This window comes from Thrips palmi, unplaced genomic scaffold (genome assembly GCF_012932325.1).
Source record: "Thrips palmi isolate BJ-2018 unplaced genomic scaffold, TpBJ-2018v1 HiC_scaffold_6, whole genome shotgun sequence".
Classification (NCBI taxonomy): domain Eukaryota; kingdom Metazoa; phylum Arthropoda; class Insecta; order Thysanoptera; family Thripidae; genus Thrips; species Thrips palmi.
In genome coordinates this window covers 7399506-7419635 of record NW_023144633.1, presented here as the reverse complement: position 1 = coordinate 7419635, position 20130 = coordinate 7399506, and positions in this window count along the sequence as shown.

Here is a 20130-nt window from a genome sequence, read left to right as displayed (position 1 = left end):
TTTGGCCGCCTCCACCGGGCTTCTGGCCCACTGTGCGCATGGCGGCGCTGGCGCTTAGGGCCGCCCCCTCGGGCCGGCGAGGGGCACGGGGCCTAAGTGTGGGACTGTTTGTTCTGCTGGCGCGCCATGGCGGCGGTGGCGGTACTTAGGCCAAAGCCCTGCCGCGAGTCCGCGACCGAAATGGCCGCAGCGTTCCACCGGCCAAAGACCGGCCGCCGTCGCACTGAGCTCAATTTTCCGCAACGACTGTCACGTTTCCACTTGTTTTTTTTTCGGGTGGTTTTGTTGGTGTCTTTTGTTTGAATGCCTAGGAATGCCTCATTGGCTTCCAGAGGCTTCCAGGCGGTGTCGCAGGCCGCCCCGGTGGTAGATCGGTACCTCGCTAGGACCAGCAGCAAGTTGGACGGCGACGGCACTCTGGATTCCGGGGCACGTTTTCGTCGCTGTCTCTCCCGCGCGCATAGGGAGTCCCGTAGAGTTGCGATAGAGACAGAGTGACCAAAACGACTCTCGGAATCAGTCTGCAGCAGCCCGACGACGCGGCGTCGCTGTGGAATCCAACCGTTGGCCAGCCTGAGTTCACAGAAGGCGCGAAAGTGCGTCGCAGTGGGCTACAGGACCAGCGCAGGCGGCCAAAACTCTTGACGTGTTTTGAGCTCCAGAGTCGCTAAATGGGCCTCGAACTGGACGTGTGACCCCACCAATGGATTCCGCGTTCGGAGAGCAATCCATTGGTGGGGTCCACGTTCGGTTCACGTCCCATTTAGCGACTCTGGAGCTCAAAACGCGTCCGGGATTTTGGCCGCCTACACCGGCCTTCCGGCCCACTGTGCGCGTCCCTCCCGCACTTGGCACCTGATTCGTAGTGCCGCCATCCTCCTCCACGAGTCCACGGCCCGCCGCGGCCCGCCACGGCCTCCAAGGGCACGACGCCGTGGCGTGGCGTAGCGTGGTAACCAAGGCCGCCGGCGTGCCCGTCACGGCCGCAAGGGACGTCCGGCTCCAAAATAGGCTCCAGGGCCCCCAGGGCCGAGCACGGAGCCGCAGGCGGGCGCAGCTACCAAAAACTTTTTAAATTCTTGTCAGTTGCTCCGCGTTTTTATTAATCATCCCGCTATCCGCGTTCCTTGGCGCGTTCGCGAACGACGGTCCCCTGCACAGTGGGCCAGAAGACCGGTGGAGGCGGTCAACATCCCGAACGCGTTTTGAGCTCTACATTCGCTAAATGGGACTCGAACCGAACGTGTGACCCCACCAATGTATTGCTTTCCGAACGAGGAATCCATTGGTGGGATCACACGCTCGGTTCGAGTCCTGCTTAGCGACTCTGGAGCTCAAAACGCGTCGAGAGATTTTGCCGCCTCCACCGGTCTTCTGGCCCACTGTGGCTTGATCTGCGATTTGGTTGACTTCTCGTCCCCGGCGTGCCTATGGCTACGCCACTGGAAGGAAGACGACAGGCCGGAACGGCGGCTGAAAAAACGCAGAGGCAGCAGGAAGGGGCAGCCCGGACCGAGACCATTCATTTCTCAACTCCATTCACGCTTTCCCGTTCCGTTCACACCTCCCGCTTCCTCCCGCTGCACCGTGGACCAGAAGACCGTGGAGGCGGCCAAAACTCAAGACGCATTTTGAACTCCAGAGTCGCTAAATGGGACTCGAACCGATCGTGTGACCCCACCAATGGATTGCTCTCCGAACGAGGAATCCATTGATGGGGTCACACGTTCGGTTTGAGTCCTGTTTCGCGACGCTGGAACTCAAAACGCGTCTAGAGCTTTAGCCGCCTCCACTGTTTTCTGGCCCACTGTGCGCTGCTCTCGCCTCCACGGAATTGGTCTCCCAAGTCGCTTTTTCTCCGGATTTGTCGTTCCAGGACGCACCCCGAGTGCTAACCCCGCGCGGCGGCCTGGCCTTCGCGTCCACGGCGCGAGAGGCTGCGCGAAACCCGTGGAGACGTTCCCGGGGGGATAAGTGCTTTAAAAGTGCCCCTCCCCACCCCCTCTCCAAAAAAAAGTAGGCTGGGTGCCTTCCCGAGGAGCCGAGCCACTGCGGGGCCCCGCGGAGCACAAGGCGGCCCGCCACGCCCCCGCCACGTCTACCAACACCAACAATAGCATGACACGGACATCTATGTAATCATGTACGCGACGCGGAGCACCGCCGAGCCCGCCGATCCACGATAAGAATAAAGTGCGTTGGTACGACTGTCGGTACGGTTCAATACGAATGTAGATCGTGAATACCCTGCTCCGGACCGAGGAACACAGAGCAGCCTTCCGAGCGGGCAACGACTGCTGCACGCTCTCTGGTGTACTAGTTATGCCGCGGAAGGCGCCACGGTGCGTACTGGCGTACAATGCACCGCGCGGCGTGGCGGCGTGCTATCGTCGGCACGAAGTGAGAACGATGGCCAGCGGCAGGGCGAGGGGTATTGGCGGCGTCCGCACTGTAAGCGCCTGCGAACTATCGGGTAGGCAACCCGGACGACGCGCGTGCTCGACGGGCACCTCGGCGGCGCCTGCCGCCAGCCTGCCAACTGGCGGGTAGGCAACCCGGACGACACGCGTGCTCGACGGGCACCTCGGCAACGGCTGGACCATTACCATTACCATTAAGGGCTAGACCACACATGATCGTATGCCATTTCAGGGCGCCTGCTGCCGCCACCCCGCCGCGCCACCCAGCGCGCCACCCAGCGCGCCACCCAGCGCGCCACCCAGCGCGCCACCCCACAGCATCCCTGCAGTGGACCAATCCGGCGCGGGCCACGCCCACCACCCTGCAGCGAGGCGCGGCATGGCGGCCGCCATCCGGTTCAGCCCGCCTGGAGGTGGGGCGTCGGGGAAGTCGCGTGCACCCTCCCGGCCACCGCCACCTTGCTCCTGTACTCGCACTGTTTCGCGTAAGTGGGCAGGGCTCTCCGAACGAGGAATCCATTGGTGGGGTCACACGTTCGGTTCGAGTCCTGTTTAGCCACTCTGCAGATCAGACCGCGTCTAAGGTTTCGGCCGCCTCCACCGGTCTTCTGGCCCACTGTGGGCAAGGCCTGGGCCTCAGTGATGACTTGCCTGGCTGCCCAGGGCTGACACACCACCGTGTCCTCTCACCAAATATGTTTCGCCCCCGGACAACCACAGTGGTGTCGCAAATAACTCGTTGTTTTGTTGGCAGAATAGTAATTCATCTTTGCGCCCGCCCCGCCCCACCCGCGGGCGTTCCTCGCGGCGTTCCCACCGAAGGCGTCATTAGGGGCCGCGGGACGCCGCGCCCCGCCACGCCCCGCTACCGCGATGACCCCAAGGGCTACCCGCAAAAAAGTCATCTCAAAAATACAAATCGAAAACCCGGAAAGCCTGGTGAACTTTAACTCTCGAAAGTCGGCGATACCACCAGACAAAAAAGGACCGAGGTGTTGGCCAGACTGGTGCACCCGTAAATCTCCAACGACACCGTCAGCAAACAGCAAAGCGTCGCCAAGTTTAGCCCCGCCTTTCTCCATGTTTTTGCCAGTGGCGTGTACCCGGGTGTACTTTTGGCAGGCGGCCGGCGGCGCGTTAAGCACAATGAAACAGCCTGAAAAGCTTAATCGCTAAACGACGCCTGGAAAGGAAGCGCGCCGGACAAAAACGGGACGGAATCGGAGGAAGGCTGCCCGAGAGAAGGAGAAAAGGGGGCAAGAAAATAAGGTGCAGCAGGAAGACCGCCGAGAAAAAGAAGAGGTGCGTGTCTCACGACTCTGCTCGCGGTGCGCGGTACCCCACCGGGGCGGCCAGCTCGCTGAGGCAGCTCGCTGGAGGAGGCAGCTCGCTGGAGGAGGCAGCTCACTGGAGGAGGCAGCTCACTGGAGGAGGCAGCTCGCTGGAGGAGGCAGCTCGCTGGAGGAGGCAGCTCGCTGGAGGAGGCAGCTCGCTGGAGGCAGCTCGCTGGAGGCAGCTCGCTGGAGGCAGCTCGCTGGAGGCAGCTCGCTGGAGGCAGCTCGCTGGAGGCAGCTCGCTGGAGGCTGCCCGCGTTTGAAGGATTGCCGAAAAGGCAATGTGTACGTCGTCAAATGTATGCAAGAAGAGGGTGGTTTTCATCTAGGTTTCCAACCTTTTGCACCCTTGACCCTTTCTACGCCGACTCTCTCGCTCCCTCTCGCTCCTTCCTCCCTCCCCCTCTCTCTCCAACCGTGCCTCCATTATTCCAGCCTGTTCCATTCCATTCCATTCCGGCGCCGCGCTGCCGCCGCCTCGCCGCGGTCGAGTGCAGCCAGGCGCGACCGGAAGCTACCCCCACCCCTCCCCTCCACCCACACCTTGCCCCGTGTTATCATCACGCCCCGCGCGCCCCGGCACGCCCCGCCACGCCCCGCCACGGCGCTGCAGCGCCAGCGAAGCCAATCCGAGGTGGCCACCGCGGGGCCCCGCGGGGGGTCCGGGGGCGCCGCGGGGCGTGGCGGGGCGTGGCGGGGCGCCGGGCCAATCAGGGCAGACCACTCGCCTCGCATTGGGGTCGGGATTCAGTGAATGGGCGAACGCCCCCGCCGGGGCCCCGCCCCTTTCCCCTCGGCTTGCCCGCGCAGCCCGCCTTGCCGAATAATGTCCCCCAGGTTCATTACTTTCCTTGTCTTGTCCGCCGCTCCGCCGTTCCGTCTTTTCGGGGCGCAGTGGGCCAGAAGACCGGTGGAGCAGGTGACCAAAATCCCGGACGCGTTTTGAGCTCCAGAGTCGCTAAATAGGACTCAAACCTAACTTGGAACCTCACCAATTAATTGCTCTACGAACGAGGAGTCCATTGGTGGGGTCACACGTTCGGTTCGAGTCCTGCTTGGCGACTCTGGAGTTCAAAACGCGCCTAGGGTTTTTGCGGCCGGCGCCGGTCTTCTGGCCCACTGTGGGGCGCCAAGCCTGGCCTAGCCGCCCCTCCACTAAAGATGCTCGACGACTTGAAGGGCTGGAGATCCAAATCTGGCCAATTTATAGACGCCCCCCGCCCTTCGCTGGGCCAGCCCTCGGCCCCTCGGCCCCCGACTGGACATTGCGTGGCAAGGATTTAAGGGCCGGGCCGAAAAGAGGTGGCCGTTGGGGCGCGGGGCGCAGGGCGCGGGGCAAGGGCCGCAGGTCTTGAGAAATATTATGAGGTCTCACGTAGGCCTCGAGGGGCAAGGGGTGGAGGGAGGAGTAAGGGGTGGGGTGCTGACGGTGATAGAGTGGGCCGAAACTAGCGCGGCCTAGCGTAGCATGGCGTAGCACGGCGTAGCACGGCGTAGCGCACTGTTCATTAAAGTTCGTCAAACAACCGCCGCTGCAGACTGACTCCGAGAGTCGTTTTCGTCGCTCTGCCTCTCTCGCACCATAGGACGCCCTGCATAGGTGCGGGAGAGACAGAGCGACGAGAACGACTCTCGGAGTCAGTCTTGCTGGTCGGATTGGGGGCTGGAGTGCTGCAGCGCCATCAATCCGACAGGCTCGCGCGCGGGGCGCGGGTTCGAACACAGTAAGCAGCGGCGACTTTCAGTTTTTGTTTTCCTACATTTTTTTGCGTCACGAGGGGTGCTATAACGCCTACGGTCACTGTAACAACAACGCGGGATGTTCCGGCGCGGCGTCGGCGGCCACGCCAGCCAGGCCAGCGGCCACGGCGGGCCGGGCAATGCCCCCCAGCCGCACAGTGGGCCAGAAGACCGGTGCAGGCGGCCAAAATTCTAGACGCGTTTTGAGCTCCAGAGTCGGTAAACAGGACTCGAACCGAACGTGTGACCCCACCAATGGATCCCTCGTTCGGAGAACAATCCATTGGTGGGGTCACACGTTCGGTTCGAGTCCAATTCAGTAACTCTGGAGCTCAAAACGCGTCTAAGAATTTCGGCCGCCCCCAACGGTCTTCTGGCCCACTGTGAGCCGCAGGTAAGGCCTCTACGGCGAGCAAGCCGGCAAACCACGCCTCGGCGATTTCGAGCACAAACGCCAGGCAACTCTTTCAAAGTTTTCCGGTGCCCAGATTCGGTTTGCAACTGAACACCCCGTCGGAACGATAAATCGAAATTTTCGAGAGGGTGGCTCTACTCTGCGATTGCGGGCTGTACTGCGGGCCAGGCGGGCCAGCAGACTGATTCCGAGGGTCGTTTTCGTCGCTCTGTCTCTCTCGCACTCACGGGGCGTCCCGTAGAGGTGCGAGAGAGACGGAGCGACGTGAAACGGCTCCGCGGGCGAGTGCTCGGGTCGATGCGAGTAGCGAGTCCGGCACACTGCACTGCACAGTGGAGGGGCTGGCAGGGCCTTGCCGCCACCCTTCGCACCAGCCCCTCCTGTCAAATCTGGCGCCAATGATTTGTGAGGTCAACCTTCCCGGCGGTTAGTTAGTTGATTATGGGTTACGTGTTGTTAGTGAGTTTCGTTACATTTCTTTTTTAGTGGTCGCGTTAGAAATACTTACTGGAAAAGTTAGTGCCGTTAGTAAAATTCACACAGTGGTTAGGACGAGATTAGTTTGTTAGTAGTGGGTTAGGTACTGTTGTTAGAGATCGCCGTTAGATATCGTGGATTAGGACACACTAAATGTTTTTGTACAAATTTTGTACGAGACATCGCAGTTTTTTGTGCACACGAACTTTTCGTACAAATTTGTAAAAAAATTGTACAATTTTGAACAAAAATGGCGAAAGATGTGCAGTTTTTCGTACGAAAATTGTACGAAAATTTCGTGTGCACAAAAAACTGCGATGTCTCGTACAAAATTGTGCATAACATTTTAGCGTGGATAAACGGTTAGAAAGGTTAGTGAGTTAGCCGACGTCGTCGGCGGGTTTAGTGAGTGTAAAACCATACTTACCCGTGTTAGTGAGTTAGTGGTTAGCGTATCGATTTATCCATTAGTGCCACACGTCCCGGCTGGCTGCGCCGCGTGTAAAAACAACTAATCGCGAGGGTCGGACCGCGTCGCTCGATAAGAAATTAATTCGTGGGTGCGACAGTGTCGCGGTGCATGAACCTGCGGGGAGGCGAGGGTGGGGTGCATCGCAAAACACACTGTACTCACAGCGACCATGACCATGAAACAGTGGCAAAGGGCGAAAAATTACAACGTGACATTTTCAGGCTTAGTGGAGATGGGTTAACCCAATCTTGTTTCTGTGGTGGCAACGGTCTGGCACCGGTGGTGGCTTTCACAGTGTACCCCGGGCACGGGTCGTGCCCGCGAGCGCCGCCAACCCTCCGCAAAGGGAGCCACACCCATGGCATCGAACGGCAGCCTGGCCGGCCCGGAGGACGGTGCAATCCCATTGCGATCCCGATGCAATCGAACTGCAATCTCTTCGCAAGCCGAGATTCCTTCGGCAAAAGCCGCTATTGGTAGTGGTGGTGCAATATGCGAGTGCCCCCCCCCCCAAACCCACAGCGGCAGGGGTGCGGCACAGAGGGCCACAAGACCGGCGCAGACGGCTAAAACTCAAGACGCGTTTTGAGCTTCAGAGTCGCTAAGAAGTACTCGAAGTAAACGTGTGACCCCACCAATGGATTCCTCGTTCGAAGAGCAATCCATTGGTGGGGTCACACGATCGATTCGAGTCCCATTCAGCGACTCTGAAGCCCGAAACCCGTCCGGGATTTTGACCGCCTCCAGCGGTTTCCTGGCCCACTGTGTGCCATGACATTTGACAGCCTGCCAAAGACCATAGTGGAGTGGACGGCACGGCACGCGGCTTGCCCCGCCCCGCTGGAAAAGCAGGGGGCGCTACTGCCCCACCGGCCCCGCCGGCCGCGCCACTGTAGCGACATTTCCATACAACGAGCGGGCAAGGAAAGGGCGCGGCAGGGCGCGGCAGGGCGCGGTGGAGCCAACAGCCAACCACTCGGCGCACGCAAAAAAATGATCAACTCGAATCGCTACGTCGGCCACCTCAAATTTCCGACTGCGATTGCGAAGGCGCTTTCACGTCCCAAATCGGTGCCCGCAGTAGCCGGAAGACCGGTGGAGGCGGCAAAAACTCTAGACGCGTTTTGAGCTTCAGAGTCGTCAACAGGACTCGAACCGAACGTGTGACCCCACCAATGGATTCCTCGTTCGGAGAGCAATCCATTGGTGGGGTCACACATTCGGTTCGAGTCCCATTCAGCGACTCTGGAGCTCAAAACGCGTCCGGGATTCCGGCCGCCTCCACCAGTCTTCTGGCCCACTGTGCCCCGCAGTGTGGCCCGGCCAAACGGGCCTATCGACGCGTGCGCGGCGCGTGGCGCTGCGTCGGCTGCCGTTTGGCCCACGCGTTGCCTGGCAACGGGGTAAGCAAACAAGGCGCCTCGCCACTTCTTGCCCGCCTTGCTTGCCTAGCTACTGCGTATGGCTACTGCCTAGCTCGCGTAGCTGTCCTCTTGCGGAAAGCTCAATCCAGCAGACAGAGGCCAGCAGACCGATTCCGAGAGCCGTTTTCGCCGCTCTGTGTCTCTCGCACTCATGGGTCGCCCCGTACGGGTGCGAGAGAGACAGAGCGACGAAAACGGATCTCGGAATCAGCCTGCTGGAAAGCAATGCCCATGCAATTTGCTGTTGTTGCGATCAATGAGTCCGTTTGAAATCCCAGCGCATGGATTTCCGAGCGGAGCGGACTGCAGCTACTCCCTCCCTTCCAGTGGTGTGGCAACGCGCCAGGCGAAGTCCGGGGCCGTCACGAAGGGCAAGGGCTTGTCGCGGGGTTGTTGGGCGTGGCGTGCCGGCGGGGCGCTGCAGAGCAGTGCAGTGCCGCACCTGCCGGCGATACCCCGCGCCTCGGGGCCGCTAGGACGGGGGCGGCGCGCGGAGTATCGCCGCGCTAGGGAAGGAACATGCTAGGAGCCAGAAGACCGGTGGAGGCGGTCGAACTCCCGGATGCGTTTAGAGTTCAGACTCGAACCGAACGTGTGTGTGACCCCACCAATGGATTGCTCTCCGAACGAGGAGTCCATTGGTGGGGTCACACGTTCGTTTCGAGTCCTGTTTAGCGACTCTGGAGCTCAAAACGCGTCTGGAGCTTTGGCCGCCCCCTCCGGGGTAGGACCCCGGGCGTCCCTGCCGCAGTCCACGGCCATGGACAAGGGCCTGGGCAAGGGCCATGGGCCAGGGCCATGGGCAAGGGCATGGGCAAGGGCCATGGGCAAGGGGCATGGGCAAGGGCATGGGCAAGGGCATGGGCAAGGGCCATGGGCAAGGGCAGGCAGGGCCATGGGCAAGGGCCATGGGCAAGGGCCATGGGCAAGGGCCATGGGCAAGGGCCATGGCAGGCCATGGGCAAGGGCCATGGCAGCATCAGGCCATGGCAAGGGCCATGGGCAAGGGCCATGGGCAAGGGCCATGGGCAAGGGCCATGGGCAAGGGCCATGGGCAAGGGCCATGGGCAAGGGCCATGGGCAAGGGCCATGGGCAAGGGCCATGGGCAAGGGCCATGGGCAAGGGCCATGGGCAAGGGCCATGGGCAAGGGCCATGGGCCACGGGTCCAAGGACAAGGCAACAATCACCCTTTGTACGGCACATGTTCACAGGACAGGCTGGCCCTACCGCCCGGCTTATCGCTGCATCTCGTGTCCACTGCGTACAGCGCCGTGCCGCGCCGTGCCGCGCACTGCCGCGCCGTGCGGACGCGGAATGCGTCTGGGAATATTACCCGGCTAAATTATGAGATCCAGCACACAAAGGTAATGCGCGCGTCAAGAAAAACAGGTCGGTTAATAAGGGGAAACTCGGAAAGGCGGCGGCGGGACTCGAACCCGCAACCCGCGCCGCCAAGTCGGACGCGCTTTCCATTGGGCAAATACGCGGAGCCAGGTCGCGTTTTCGCCTCTAGGAGGGCGGACCGACGCAAAGGGGCTTATCTCACCGAAAACCGCGCAAACGCGTCAGGCGGCCAGGCAGGCAGGCAGGCAGGCAGCCAGGCAGGCAGGCAGGCAGGCAGCCTCGCTTTGGCGGCAAATGACTGGCCGGGCCGCGGTGCCGCGGACGCAGCCACATTTGTCACGAACAGCAAACGCGCAGAATTAAGCACGGTTTTGTCACCGAGGCCTTTTTGGCGGCCGGGGCCTTTGACGCGGTGCTGGTGCCCGCCCCGCCCCGCCCCGCCCCGCCCCGCCGCGTTGGAGCAGACGAAGCGACCGCCTTTTGTTATGCCCTGCACGAAATAGGCTGGAGATGTCGGCATCATGATTTTGTCAAGGCGCGGCGACGCGGCGAGGCACGTTCCCATGGCAACGCAGTGTAACGCACAGGTGAATATAACAAGGAGGACGACGACTTCAACCGGCCGCCGGTTTGAGGATAACGCCAACCCGCGGCCGAGTCCAAACACCGGGCCATGAACCTTCAGAGGTTCCACCTGCGCTCGGTTGTTCACGAAAAGCCGAAGGTTTGCGCGTTCCGAATTTACGTCGTTGTCCGGGTTTTCCTGGCAATGCAGAGCGGGCGAGGAGGCGGTCAAAACTCCAGACGCGTTTTGAGCTCCAGAGTCGCTAGATGGCACTCGAACCGAACGTGTGACCCCACCAATGGATTGCTCTCCGAACGAGGAATCCATTGGTGGGGGTCACACGTTCGGTTCGAGTCCCATTTAGCGACTCAGCTCAAAACGCGTCTAGAGTTTCGGTCGCCTCCACCGGTCTTCTGGCCCACTGTGCAATGGCGACAACGAAGGCACCTGTCGTGTAGTTCCAGGGTTGGGTTCCTTCCAGGGTTCAGGGATTCCAGGGTTCCAGTTGACGTTCCCGGCGGCGCAGCGGAGTGCCAGCCCCGAAAGTGGGCGTCACGGCTGGGCAAGCCAGGCAAGCCAGCAGGCAGGCCTGCAGGCTGAATGGCCCGACGGCGGAGCGAAGCGCGAAGCTTGTCGCGGACCGAAACACCGAAAGGCCGAAAGGCAGTGACGGAAAGCCCCCCACCACAGTGGCCACGCCGCGCGACGCCAACCGAGCGCCGCCATGACAGCGCTCTGCGTCTCTCTCGCACCGCAACGCGACGCCACGCGGGGCCACATGCGTGCGACAGAGACGGAGCGACGATGTTCTCCATCGGCCTGATGCAGCGGGACGAACCCGATAAATCTTATGCCAGTTGGTTTCCGCCGATCCTGTCGGCGCCTGGCACGGCTGGGAGGGTACAGCCGCACAGTGGGCCAGAAGACCGGCGCCGGCGGCCAAAACTCTAAACGCGTTTTGAGCTCCAGAGTCGCTAAACAGGACTCCAACCGAATGTGTGACCCCAGCAATGGATTCCTCGTTCGGAGAGCAATCCGTTGGTGGGGTCACACGTTCGGTTCGAGTCCCATTTAGCGACTCAGGAGCTCAGAACGCGTCCTGGATTTCGACCGCCTCCACCGGTCTTCTGGCCCACTGTGGGCCAGCCTGACCTAACCGGAGCGGCCGGCAGGACTTCCCTCGCGGCGTCCTCGCTTCGGGACGGCCCCTGATGGTACCGACCGGCGCGACCGCGACCTCCGCCGCTACCTCCACGAAAATGGCGCGTGGACGGCGCGGGGGAAAGGGAGGGGGGAATACAGTGGTGGCGCCGCGAGCTAGCAGATGGCATCAACGACAGCGAGAGCCGCGGCCAATTTCGGGGCCCCGGCAGCAAGCAGCAGCTAGCTAGCTCGCAGCACGGAAGGGGAAATAAATCAAATCCCGAGCCGCATCGCGGCAGCGCGGCTCAGCGACGGGCCCCGCGCCGCCGAGTCCTTCCCGACGGACGGGCCCTAGGTGGACCGGCCGCGGAACGCCGCCGCGTGCGTGCTCGTCGCGCGCGCGTGTGTGTGGGGCTCACGCTCTCTCTCTCTCTCTCTCTCTCTCTCTCTCTCTCTCTCTCTCTCTCTCTCTCTCTCTCTCTCTGTGTTGTGTGTGTCTCGCGCACGTCAGGTCATGGGCGAGTGCGAGATGTGATGAGGCAGCGACACATGCCGCGCCATCATCACGCAGGGCCGGCAGGACAGCACGGACGGCCAGCACACTGAGAGTCCTTTTCGTCGCTCTGTCTCTCTCGCACTCGAGGGGCGCTCCCTGCAGGTGCGAGGGAGACCGGGCGACGGAAAGGACTCTCAGTCTGCAGCGCGACCGCCACCGCAGCACAGTCCATTCACATCCTCCTCCCCCCCCCCCTTAACACCAGGGAAAGGGGGGCTTTCCATTAGCCGTCGGCAACCGGAAGCAAAGCAAACCTAAACGCGCCGATCACTCGCGACGTCCGCCTGCCGAGCAGGGATTCGCGCGGGGAAGAGCTGAGCTAGCGCCGTAGAGCCGAACCCACGCACCGGACTCCCTGAGCCGAAGGGCCCGAAGGGGCAGCATGACGTCATCCCTTCTCACCTCGGGTTGCTGCTCTCGGCTTAATCAGGTTAGTGTCTCGACGGCCCGCCTCCCCTCACCCGTGTGTTGTGTGTGTGTGTGTGTGGTGTGTGTGCTGACAGTGTGAATGTCTGACAGTGAGAGTGTCTAGCAGAGTGTGTGTGTGTCTGACGGTGTGTGTGTCTGACGGTGTGTGTGTCTGACGGTGTGTGTGTCTGACGGTGTGTGTGTCTGACGGTGTGTGTGTCTGACGGTGTGTGTGTCTGACGGTGTGTGTGTGTCTGAAGTTGTGAGTATCTATGTTGTGAGTGTCTGACGGTGTCTGTGTCTGACAGTGTGTGTGCGGTGTGTGTGTGACTGTGTGTGTGTGTGTGTGTTGTGTGTGTGTGTCTGACAGTGTGTGTGTACTAGCTGCACCTCGCAGTACAAGACTGAGACTAGACAACGTGACTGCGGACTGAGCGACCCCGAGGCGACCTGCGTAACTTTACAGCACCTGAGAATGCACTCACTGCTTGATCGAAAAGCGCGCGAAAATGGAAGCCGCGCTTGCCGCTGGGAAAGCGGCTTGCAAGCGACGGCCCAACGGCACCTACATTAACATTATGCGGGCAAGGCCGTGGCGCGGGAGTGAGTGAGAGAGACAGGGAGAGAGTGGGACAGCGCGCGCGGGAAAAAGCTCGACTGTTTCGGCTTTGAAGGTTTCCAGCCTGCCTTTTTTTCATCGTTTCTTTTTTTTTCAGGTTGCGACACAGGTTCCGCCCTTTCACTTCCTCCGCTGCGCTATCGGTATCGCACGGCGCACAGTCACCGGCCTGGGGCCGCGTGCGAAACGGCCAGACGGCGCGGGGCGCACCGGCGGGGGAGGGGAGGGGAGAGGAGGGCGGGAGGGGAGGGGGACGACAGGTGCGGGAAACGCGACTCTGACGCATCCTCGCCGACTGATAACGTCGCCGTGCACACCGTGTGGGTGCAAGGCCTGCATGCATGTCCCGCACGCTGCGCTTAGCTGCGCTCGAGTCACGTGGTCGAATGGGGCAGCAAGCAGGTGCCGCAGCGGCGCAGCCGGCGCAGCCAGCCAGTAAACAATGGCCGAGCGACGCGCGCGCGCACACACACCGACACACTGGCTGGGCTAGGCCGGCGGCGTTTGACGGCGTTGCGTTTCGGTGACACTTGAGGCCCTTGGGTGCGGTCGCCAAGCCTGGCACGGCGACGAGGAGGTACTCACCGCGCTGCTGGGCCGCCATCGCCATCCCGGCCGCCGTGGATCCCCGGAGCGCCTTGAAGCTGCCTGGCGGGCCTCGCGGTCCTCGGCCGCGTTCCCGCGCACGGCCAAGCACGGCCTGCTCCGCGTGACACACGCCGCCGCCGTCCTCCGTCCGCTGCACTGCTGCCAGGGCGTCTTCCCGCGCCGTGCTGCCGCGGCGCCGCGGTGCTGGCCGAGGCCGTGGAGGCCCACATGCGGCACCACACGCGCACCTAACCTCACTTTTGCCGCGGCGTCGCGCCTCAGCGCCCGCCTGTGCCGCGCGCCCGGCCGCGCCGCGCTGCGGTGCGGTCTGGGTCCGGAGAGTCTGACGGGACGGGGACGGGAGGGGTGGGGGTGGGTAGCCGCGCGCCACGCCCCCTCCTGCCCCCTCCCCTCCCGGGCCCGGGCCTGGCCGCGCCGCCACAGCCGCCACAGCCGCAACGTGCGCGGTACCCCGGTACCCATCATCCTCACCTCTCTGCTGCCTCCCTGCTGCCGCCTGGGCATGCCAGACTCCCTGACGAACCCTCCTCCTTTTTCGCTCCGAGTCGATTCGGGCTCGACCGATCGGACCCCCATGAGCCAGCCGAGAGGAGACCAGCGAGCACCGCCACGGCCAACAACGACTCGGAGCTCACGCGTGGCTGGAACTGGGACCCTTCTGAACACTTGAGCAATAAATACGCACTCGCAATCGAGCACAGCTGCCGTTCCGGGGTTCCGGTGGGCCCGGTGGAGAGAGGGCGCTCTCCTCCACTGCCCTGTCTCTCTCGCACCCGTACGGGACGCCCCGCGAGCGGGAGAGAGACAGAGCGACGAAAACGGCTCTCAGTCTGCTGCCTGACTGCCGGTCGGCCCATCCGCGACAGGTGGTTGGGGCTCAGGGCCTTCAACTCGGCCTGCAGCGACGAGGAGGGAGGGTTGGCGCCGGCAGCAGAGCGGCAGCAGCATGGCAGCAGCTTGCACTCTTGCAGCATGGAGATGGCGGGCACCACGGCGAACGAGAGCAGCCCTGCTGGGACTTCCCTGCGGCCGGAACTCGGTGACACACTCACACACACGACACTGCAGCGCGCACGTGTTGCCGGGGACGAGCAGTCTGTGCGACTGGTAACCAGTCACTGGTTCCCCGCTCCGCGGCTTCGCCATGGCTGCGCTAGCCGGCCGGCCATTATCAGCCGCTCAGGCACTACACTGGTGGCGGGACGCCGCGGGACGGGAACGGGCAGGACGGGGACGGACGGCAGGACGGGGACGACCAGCACACTGATTCCGAGAGTCGCTTTCGTCGCTCTGTCCCCCTCCCTCCTACACGGGACGCCCCATGACTGCGAGAGGGACAGAGCGACGAGAACGACTCTCGGAATCAGTCTGCAGGGCGGGGTGCACGCCGTCACGCCGTCAGGCCGTCGAGGACGAGTGGGGCCCAGCGGGCCCAGCAGGCCGCCCGGCCCGTGGACAGGTGTGTCTCGTGTGTGTTCGTGTGTGTGTGTGCGTGCGTGTGCGTGCAGAGAGGGCGGGAAAGGTACACTGGCAAACCCAGACCGGGCCCCGAGGCCGGGGCAGGGCCGGGGGCCCCCACACGCAGGGCCACCTGACGTCCGGACTCTCTCCCTCTCCAAACCGCGTGCAGCCGGCATGCCCGTAATTCAATGAATCGACGCCTCTTGGCGCGCATTCTTTCGTGTGTGTGTGTGTGTGTGTGTGTGTGTGTGTGTGTGTGTGGTGTGTGTGTGTCGCAGCAGGCGATGAGGGTGGGCGTTGACACCAAGCCTGGCCGTAGTGCATTAATTTTGAACATGTCCTTTGTGCGCAGGGTTGCAACTGACAGGAGCTCGCCAAGATTGTGGTAAAGAGTGATCCCCATGGACGACATGACAGTTCACACACACGCACACAGCCACACATACATACATACACACACACACACACACACACAAACGCACACGTCGCGGCGAGTCACCGCGGCAGGAAGACACTGCAGATAAGACTCGCCACTCGCCGCACATCCTCGAACCTGACTGAGCGGTGCGTTTCGACTTTCGAGCGCCCTGCCTGCCAGACGGACGCAGTCGACCTCGCCGATGCTCCCCCTCAAGGTCCCTCAAGGCAGGTCACTGGCAGCTGGTCACTGGCTGTGCTGGTCAGCAGGTCGATTCCGAAACAGTGCTCTCGCTGCTCTGTCCCTCTCGCACCCCTCACTGTGGGGAAAAAAATCACAGTAAATCCTGTAGTGATTAGTACAGCTGTCACCGAGGGGGTAAACACTTCAAGAAATCGTGTACAGACTACTCGGTATTACGCTGTATTACGGGTGTATTACACGTGTATTACGGCCCTAAAATGCCCAAATTTGGCACATTTGACCCAAAAATGGTATTACGATCACGTGTATTACGCGTAATACACGGTTTTTGTGTACAGGGTATTACGCGAGTGGTTACCCCCTCGGCTGTCACTGTAGTTCAGAGTACAGGATTTACTGTACTTTTTTAACAGGATCTACTGTACTTTGTACGGGATTTACTGTACCACAGGAGTGAAGTGCGGAATATCCTGTACCAGGTACAGTAGATACTGTAGCCAGGCACGGTAAATCCTGTGTTCTGAACTACAGTAAATCCCGGCCCAAAAATGAACGGGACTCACTGTAAATCCAAAGGCAATACTTTTAGTACCTTTTTTGGCGATACAATTGAGTATCGCCAATAAACGGCCTTACGGAAAAGTATTGCCTTCATAACGGCGATACAGAAAACTATCGCCAAAATTTGGTGATACTTTGGAGTATTGCCACGATTTGGCAGTATACGTCGAACAAATCAAGGGGACAAGACCTTGGTTTAATGCCGTGGTTTTGGCAATATCCAAAAGTATTGCCAAATATTGGCGATACTTTTTTGTATCGCCGTTCTGAGGGCAATACTTTTCCGTAAGGCCGTTTATTAGCGATACTCAATTGTATCGCCAAAAAATGTACTTTAGTATCGCCTTTGCATTTGCAGTGTTCACTGTGGTTTTTTCGCACAGTGCTGCGCGACGCTTTCCTGGGCAGTGAGAGAGGGACAGAGCGAGGATGGCACCGTTCGGAACGGGGCGGCTTGCATTGCAGCACTTGACCCATGGTGGGACGCGCCACAGTTTGCCAGAAGACCGGTGGAGGCGGCCGAAACTCTAGACGCGTTTTGAGCTCCAGAGTCGCTAAATCGCACTCGAACCGAACGTGTGACCCCACCAATGGAGTGCTCTCCGGACGAGGAATCCATTGGTGGGGTCCCTGATGAAAATGAAGGATAACGTTTGGAGCCTGGAAGCATGAACGAAGCGTGAGCGAAGCATGAACGAAGAGGTAGTGCTCCGCTTACGCTTCAATCTCTTCGTTTATGCTTCCTTCCTGGCAGGGGAAGCCTAAACGGAGGTGGTTCCTCCTTCGTTTATGCTCCGTGCCTGACCGCTTCGTTTCCTCTTCGATACCACTCCGTTCATGCTTCCCTCCTGTCAGGGCAAGCCTAAACGAAGGTGGCGTTTTCTTCGTTTCCGCTCCGCGGCTGACATCTTCACTTACGCTCCGTACCACTCCGTTCATGCTTCCTTTCGACCGGGGAAGCTTAAACGAAGGAAGCACTCTCCTTCGTTTACGCTCCGTGGGCTGACCTCTTCGTCAACTCCCCAATACCTCCTCGTTTACGCTTCCAGCGACACTTAGACAAAATGGCAAGGACTTGGCTCTGAGGCCGAACCATGTTGCAGCCCTTCCCCCTCCAGTGACCCCAGCCGGGGGTGGGCCCGGAGAACACTCTCGCTCAGATAGTCAGGTGCTGTGTGAGGCATGCTCCCCAGACATCCTCCGTGGCGCAGTTGGCAGCGTCTTCAGCTTTAAAGTGCTCCGAGGCGGCGTCGTGGGTTCAAAACTACTACCAGCATCACTTTCGGCACTCCCCGCGCGTGGATGAGACGAACGAGGCACCAGGCTCGGAGAATCGACAGGAGGTAGCCTCGCCGGTCTGTTCCTTTTGCCCATTGCCACTCCGATTATGCTTCGTGCAAGCTTCGTTTACGCTCCGATGGCCTCGAAGCCTTATGCTTCGTTCAAGCTTCGTTTATGCTCCGATGGTCTCGAAGCCTTATCCTTCGTTTAAGCTCCGCCGATACAAGCGTTTACTTTCGTCCTTCGTTTATGCTTCGTTTTACCTCCCCGTTCATCCTTCGTTTACGCTCCGTTTTCATCAGGGGTCACACGTTCGATTCGAGTCCCATTTAGCGACTCTGGAGCTCAAAACGCGTCTAGAGTTTTGGCCGCCTCCATCGGTCTTCTGGCCCACTGTGCGACGTGTGGTCGCCCCAAGTGGTCCTTCAAGTGCCGCCACTCGGCCACTCGTCGGAGATAGCGGCAGTGCGGCCTTTTCTGGGCAATGCCATCACTATTAGATGCACTCAGCGATCGAAGTGTAATGAGGAATGGGTGTTGCTTTACTGTGGACAAACGAGAGGATTCGAACCGGCGCGGCGCTACTCCGTGCTCTCGAGGGTGTGGGTCCTACTTTGCAGGCCGATTCCGAGAGTCGTTTTCGTCGCTCTGTCTCTCTCGCACTCTTAGGGCGTCCCTCACAGGTGCGAGAGAGACAGAGCGACGACACTGCTAGCGGAAGTACTTACACCGTTTTGGTAATCTCAGGTAATGTGGTGCGGGTCTAGTGGACGCATGGGGGCTTGGAGCAAAGAACGAAAGCCCAAAAAATTCCGACCCCAGCAACGGGAAAAACAGCATTCGTTGGAAGTTTTCCGGGGCGTTGGAGGTTTTCTGGAGCGTTGGAGGCTCTTTGGAGTCTCTCCAGGAGTCCGCACCCCGGTTTTTGTAGTGTCGCCGACGTCGTCGTCGGCACGAGCAGGTGCGTGCGAGAGAGACAGAGAGACGGCGAGACGGCGCGCGCGTGCCGCGGCGCTGCACCGTGCGCTAGGCGGGCAGGCAGGCAGGTGCGATTCCACCTGCCACGCCCCGCCACCCGCCACGCCCCCCAAGCCGTTTTCGCCTCCACGAAGGATCCAGAGGCCTAAAGTGACGCGTGCTTTCCGCGACTGGACACTTTATTTTTGTGAATAATATTTGATAATTGCAACCCACTGGCCGTTTCGACTTTGTCAAAATCGACTTTGGGTGGAATCAACGCTTCCCGTCAACTCTGCAAACTGAAGTGTGTACATAGTACACTCTTATTAGAGCATGCTTCCAAGTACACACTTATTTACAGCATACCCAGCCAGAAATGAACATTCGAAAAGAAGTCGATTCGACGTCTACGCAATCGACAATCCGGTGAGGTCGAAATAAGCATCGAAAATTCCCATATTTCGACACTGATTTTTGTCGACATTTTGCTAGTCAAAAATGTAACATCGAATCGATGTCGATTCGATATCGATTTCCGCTCAAACTTTCGTAATTAGTTCAGCATTATTAAAGCTCAAAGAATACGTCATACCATGGAATACTACAAACTCAAGAGTGTACATACATTTAAGCCGTAAACTGCTATTTCTTTCTTCTGAAGGATCATCCGCTAGATGGCGCTAGCATCGTTTTCACGGACTACCTCTCGGTTGTGGCTACGGTTGGATAGCATTGGGCAAAGGTGCTGGCGGCGTCAACGTCTTCCGATGAGCGGGGACATGCCTCCTCTGAGGGGCTAAATTTTTGATTCGGAGTGCAGTCCGGCCATCCCTTTGAGGTGGGTCCTACTTGCAAGCCGATTCCGAGAGTCGTTTTCGTCGCTCTGTCTCTCTCGCACTCATTAGGGCGTCCCTCACAGGTGCGGAGAGACAGAGCGATCGATCACTGCAGCGAAGTATCTTACACGGTTGGTAATCTCAGGTAATGTGGGCGGTCTAGTGGACGCATGGGGCTTGGAGCAAAGACGATTTTAAGCCCAAATAACTCTCGAACCGCAGCAACGGGAAAACGCATTCGATTGCGAATTTTCCGGGGCGTTGGAGGTTTTCTGGAGCGTTGGAGGCTCTTTGGAGTCTCTCCAGGAGTCCGCACCGGTTTTGTAGTGTCGCGACGTCGTCGTCGGCACGAGCAGGTGCGTGCAGAGAGAAGAGGACGGCAGACGGCGCGCGCGTGCCGCGGCGCTGCACCGTGCGCTAGGCGGGCAGGCAGGCAGGCAGGTGCGATTCCACCTGCCACGCCCCGCCACCCGCCACGCCCCCCAAGCCGTTTTCGCCTCCACGAAGGATCCAAGGCCTAAAGTGACGCGTGCTTTCCGCGACTGGACACTTTATTTTTGTGAATAATATTTGATAATTGCAACCCACTGGCCGTTTCGACTTTGTCAAAATCGACTTTGGGTGGAATCAACGCTTCCCGTCAAGAACCGCAGTTCCGTCGAACTGAAACTTCTTCAAGCCAGCAGACTGATCCCGACAGCCGTTTTCGTCGCTCTGGCTCTTCCTCTCTCGCCTCACGGGACGCCCCATGAACGTGAGAGAGACCGTGCGACGAAAATGACTCTCGGAATCAGTCGGCTGACATAAGTGTAACTATAGAAAATTCTGGAAATGGTTCTGTTGGCATGTCACCATGTATGTTGAGGCCGAGACGAAACGAC